General features: G+C 46.6%; 1 non-coding gene across 1 annotated transcript; it reads right to left on the reverse strand.

Annotated features, from left to right (window-relative positions):
* Window positions 1-549: 549 nt before the first annotated feature.
* Window positions 550-622, reverse strand: trnak-cuu (transfer RNA lysine (anticodon CUU)). Its single transcript has one exon. It is a non-coding gene; the product is annotated as a tRNA-Lys (tRNA).
* Between the last annotated feature and the right edge of the window lie 5,468 nt (window positions 623-6,090).

Consider the following 6,090-nt stretch of genomic DNA (forward strand, 5'->3'; position numbering starts at 1 on the left):
GACATCAACCCACTTGTTTCAACCTTTGCTTTCTGAATTGACGTTTTCTCTGCTGCCACGTGCCTTGCATACAAAACTAAAAACTAGCATTTTCTGGGTTCTTCTATGAAGTTGCAGTCTACAGAGCTTGTACAGTGCTCCAGAATCACTTCCACATGGTGAGGTTTGATAGTTGTTCCACTTTCACACCAGTTATCATAAAATCATAGAATCCTACAGTGCAGAAGAAGGCCACTTGGCCCTTCGAGTCAGCACCGACAACAATACCATCCAGGTGCTATCCCCGTAACTCCATTTACCTTGCTAGTGCCCCTGACACTAAGGGGCAATTTAGCATGGCCAATCAACCTAACCTGCCCATCTTTGGACTGCCGGAGGAAACTGGAGCACCCGGAGGAAACCGGAGCACCCGGAGGAAACCCACGCAGACACAAGGAGAACGTACAAACTCCACACTGACAGTGACCCGAGGCTGGAATTGAACCCGGATCCCTGGCACTGTGAGGCAGCAGTGCTAACCACTGTGCCACCATGCCGCCCAAAAACAATGGCCCAGTGTGGCACTTGAACCCAGGACCCTGAGATGAAGAGTCTCATGCTCTACCGACTGAGCCAGCTGGGCACAATAAAGACAACAGATTTCCTTCCCTCAAGGACATTAGTGAACCAGATGAATTTTTAAAACAATCAACTATGGTTTCATGGTCATCCTTAGACTTTTAGTTGCAGATTTGTATTGATTTTATTATCTACCATGGTGGGATTCAAATCTGGGTCCCCAGAGCATGACCCTGGGTCTCTGGATTACTAGTCCAGCGACTATTACCACTACTCCACTGCCTCCCAATATCACTACGCCACTGCCTCCTTTTCTTCTCCTGGATGTGAAGGAGGCAAGGCTTGTATTGCACTTCAACAAGTCTTTAGAAACAGTGCTGCCACCATGTAATATTCTTCTCCTTTCATGTAAATATGTCAGTCGGATGCAAGGATTAGTAAAACAACAATGTGGCTTCTTTATTTGACAATGAATACTTACAGTGTGATGGTACTGTGCCTTTAAGAAATGTATTTTATGTTATGTTTCTGGTAAAGGGTGTGTTTATGCTTCAGTTCTGGTTACGGTGCCAAATTGTTTACAGCCAGCAGCCTACCTGCTGATATTGCAGAAGGTTAATTGCTCCTAATAATTGGAGTGTTTGTTTTAATCTGGGCTAATTATGTTAGGGTTATCCCCTAGGGTTTTCAGAGCAGGGTTTGATCAGGATGATTGACAAGCAAACAAATCACGTGAGTGAGAGGAGCTAGGCTTGCAGTTGCTGTTTGAATTTGACAAGGAGCAGTAGCTTTTTTTCCTCTTTTTCTCTCTCTCTCTTTCTGGGAACTGAAGTCTGGGAACCTGCGAGAAAATAGGTCTCTCTCTCTCTCTCGCTCCAGAGGTCTGCAAAAGGCAAAATATGTCTTCTCCCTCTCTCTTCCTAGAGCTCTGCTTTGTGAAGACAGATTTTCCTCTGGAGGCTGCTGTTTGAGAGTCAGAAGACAGGTGTCTCTCTGTATCTCTGTCCAGGGGGGTTAAAAGGCTCGAGGTATGAGAGATCATGTAAACCTGTGTGTCGTGCTAATTGATTCTGAAGAGGAATTTACGTCTATGGGGATATTGCTCAAATTGAAACAAAGAAAAAGCTAGCAGTTAAGAATTATATCTTGTCATGTTTAAGCATTTCAATTGGTAAAAGTAATGCTAATTCTTTTTGTTATATTTGAACTGGTTTGTTAAATAAAGTTTGTTTCAGTATAAGCTTCCGAGTGGGTTGATAGAATCACACCTGGAGTGAAACACCTTATGCTCACTAATGCCAAAATCAATAATAGTTGGGGTCTAGACTAACTTCATAATATGCCTTGGAGTTTCTCATCTGGTCCCTAACAACAGATTTTATTCACTGGGATTCATTGAGGCACATATCTGACCTCGGCCATTGCTCCTCACAGACCTGCGGACAAGTCATGTGGTTAATACATCACATCCTGTTGAGGTCGTAGTGATTGACAGTAACTCAAGACGCACTTCCTTAAAGGTCTACGTACATCATATCACAACTTCTCGCAAGGTGAAAGCTTGTAGATGGTCTGCTGCTTTTAAGACAAAATGAAAGAAAACTGCAAATATGAAATAGAGGCAGAAAACACCGGAGAGATACTCTCTTCCACCTTCTTCCATCGGGAAAAAGATACAAAAGTCTGAGAATAAGTACAAAGCGACTGAAGAATAACTTGGATTAGCAGTGCTAACCATTGTGCCACTGGGCGGCACAATGCATAGCATTGCTGCCTCACAGCGCCAAGATTTACAACATCCCTCCATTGTGTCATGGCCGCATCGCTCTCCCTCACGCTGAGGTCTAAAATAGTTAAAAATGCACACATACAGCAACCTTCTACCATTCCGGCAGATCAGTTGTTATCAGCAGCAATTTTAGTGCTTAGCAAGCAGGGCGATCCTCTTAGAGAAAATCATTAAGAGGCTGAGAAAACAAGAAATTTATTGGTCATGAATTCATTTTAATAGTTGAAATATAAAACCTAATTGCCTCAAAAAAAATGTGCCAACATTAGCTGTTATTTTATGCTCTGCAGATTCTTCACATTCTCAGCAATCCTTGTTCTCCTTCTTCCGCTTGTTACTGTTTTTAAAAACTTTTTCCTTTGTGCCCAGCATTGGCAGAATTCCCAACCCCATGGGCCCATTTTCTGAGAGGGGGAGTCCGAAGAAACACAGCCTCATGGATGCTCACACCACAATCCAAAGACCGACCCACTGTCCAATTACACAGGGGCAATAATCTAATTCTGCGGCTTTCTGAATTCAGGAATATCAGGTGACTGAGAGTGATCAAAGAACTCGGATGACTTATTTATAAGAACGTATTGTTCTCGTTCTCCTGGTGAAGGAGGGCAGGCTATCATCGAGGTACATGGGAAAAGGAGTTGGCTGTTCGGCTCCTCGAGCCTGTTCCGCCATTCAATGACATTGTAGCTTATCTGCTACCTAACAACATGGAATCCCTACACTGCAGAAGAAGGCCATTCAATCCATTGAGTCTACACAGACTCTCTGACAGAATGTCTCGCCCAGGCCCTCTCCCCGCCCTATTCCTGTAACCCCACACTTTCACCAGGGCTAATCCATCTATCTTACACATCTTGGAACACTAAGGAGCAATCTGACCTGGCCAATCCACCTAATCTAACCTAACATATACCAACATTTGCCCTTTGGCTAATGAAAGTCTATCAATCTAAGATTCAAATTAACAATTGACCTCACATTAATTGCTGTTTGCAGAAGCGAGCTCCAATTTTCTACCACCCTTTCTCTCTGGAAGTGTTTCCTAATTTCACTCCTGAAAGGCCGAGCTCGGTTTTTTTAGACTGTGTCCCCTAGTCCTAGATTCTACAACCAGTGGAAATAGTTTTTTCCAATCTCCAATCTCACTTCCACTTGCTGCTTGAAACATCGCAGAATCACCAAATCTTTTTCAGTACAGAAAGAGGCTATTCAGGCCATCAAATCTGCACTAGCTTTCTGAAAAAACATTCTACCTAGTCCCACTCCCCTGCCTTATCCCTGTAACCTTCCACATTCTTTCTTTTCATATAGCAACCCAATTCCCTTTTGAATACCTCAATCAAACCCGCCTCCGCCATCCTCTCAGGATGTTCATTCCAGACTCTAGAGGGTTTTTCAGCAAAAACATTTTCTTTACCAGACTTTAGCTCCCTGTACTCCATTCAATTCACCTCTTAACCTTCCTTCACCAGCGGCTACAGATCTAATTAACGTGATCTCGAAGAATTGGGCCGTAACTTCCTCAGAGTGGCAATCAGTAGCAGACTTACCTGTGCTTAAATTCCAAAGCGCCTGGCTTGCCCAAGCTGCCTGACCCAGGCTGGGTGAGACTGAAGAATCCAGGCACATCCCCGGCTCCAGAGAAGTGTTAAAGGAGTGAGCGAAGGAGGACATGCCCTCTCTTGACGGCACGAGATGCCGTAAATCAGGTGAGTTTTAAGGTTCCATTGAAAGGTAGATGGTAACTTTCAAAGGTAAAGGGATAGAATCCCTACAGTCCAGAATGAGGCCATTCAACCTATCAAGTCTGCATCAACCACACTCCCACCCAGGCCCTTTCCCCATAACCCCACTTATTTACCCAGCCAATGTCTTGACACTAAGGGGCAATTTACCAATGCCAATCCACCTAACCTGCATATCTTTGGACTGTGGGAAGAAACTGGAGCACCGGGAGGAAACCCGCACTGACACAAGGAGAACATGCAGACTCCACACAGACAGTGACCTGAGGCCGGAATTGAACTCGGGTCCCTGGTTGCTGTGAGGCAGCAGTGTTAATCACTGTGCTACCATGCCGCCACATAGGATATGAGGGTTGGGGTTCAGAAACCGGGGGTGGAAGATTCGAACATCAGTGGGAGGAGTCAGATATTGCAGGGGGCGGACATGGGGGAGGAGTCGGACATTCAGGGTGGAGTTGGACATTGGGAGGGAGTCAGCTATTGGGTAGGGAAATCAGACTTGGGGGGGATGTTGGTTTGAATTGGGGGTGGATTTATTTTGTCTGGGTATAATAGGGCCAGTGTGGGGTTGGGCCCAATCAGATTATGGGGATAACGTCGAGGAGGAGAGGGTGGGGAATCCTGTGCGGGTGAGGAATATCAAGGGTGGTGGGGTGCTTAGTTGGGGGAGGGCGTAGGGGTTCCCTGGCTTGTCCTGGGTGTGGGGTTGTCCCTTTCTGGGCTTTGTCTGGATCTTTAAAATAGTTATTCCAAAGTTAGAAGTGTTTTGGGGCAAGCATGGCCAGAGAATCCTGTCAAACGGGTGGAATTTTATGAGAATTGCAGATCCGTTTTTTGGGTGCGTTTTTACACCCAATATTGTGCACATAGTGAATGAAAAAATGCGTTAGACCATTTCTAGCTGCTACAGGCAGTGGGCGGGGCTTAATTCACCAGCCAACAGCAGATGGAGCTATTGCGCATGTGCAGACCTGATGTATTAGCAACAGCAGAGGCCTGACGAGAGAGAGAGAGAGGGAGAGATCTGTCAGGCCTCTGCTGTTGCAGCAAGCCTCAACCAACTCCACCCCCCCCTGCAATCGGGGGGGCCCGCATCCTATTGCAAGCTCCATACTGCCTGGAAATGTACCCCCGCCGCACCCATCCTGCCACCCAGACTGATCGCGTCCCCTTCTCCCCCTCCAACAATCTGAGGCAGAGTGGCAGTGGGACCCCCTGATCAGGTCACCCTCACCTGTCCCTGCCACTCTAGGCCCTGCCCCTCAGACCACAACCCTCCAGGCCCTGCCACCATAGGCCCTGCCATTGGTACACTCCGGTGGGCAATGCCAAGGTGCCTGGTGGGCATTGCCAATGTGCCAGGCTGGCACTGCCCAAGGGTTTTCCTCATCTCGTATCTGGGTCTGTTGTAACTATTGACAGAGTTGAAGTTTATTTATTAGTGTCGCAAGTAGGCTTATATTAACACTGCAATTAAGTTACTGTGAAAATCCCCTGGTCGCCATACTCTGGCACCTGTTCGGATACATCGAGGGAGAATTTAGCATGGCCAATCCACCTAACCAGCACGTCCTTCGGACTTTGGGAGGAAATCCACGCAGACACGGGGAGAACATGCAGTTTCCACACAGACAGTGACCCAAGCCGGGAATTGAACCGGTGTCTCTGGCACTGTGAGGCAGCAGTGCTAACTGTGCCACCGTGCCGCCCCATGGCCGTATAGGCCAAAAGTGTCGATCCCCTGGCTGAATGGCGATGGCAGTGTAAGGGAAATGCAAGGCCACGAAGTTAGAAATTGTGGTGAAGTACAGTTCTTCCACTGTGGTGGCCAAGCTTTAAGCTGCGTTTAGCACAGTGGTAGTGCCACACAACAAGATGGAGGGTGCGCTCTGTGAAGCCAGGACTTTGACTTGTCATGTCCTTTCTCAGGGTCTGACAATATTCAGTTCAATAACAATTGTTATTTCATTACTGCACGTTGAACAAAAATTAATT

The sequence above is a fragment of the Mustelus asterias genome, chromosome 16 (genome assembly GCF_964213995.1).
Source record: "Mustelus asterias chromosome 16, sMusAst1.hap1.1, whole genome shotgun sequence".
NCBI classification, from domain to species: Eukaryota; Metazoa; Chordata; class Chondrichthyes; order Carcharhiniformes; family Triakidae; genus Mustelus; species Mustelus asterias.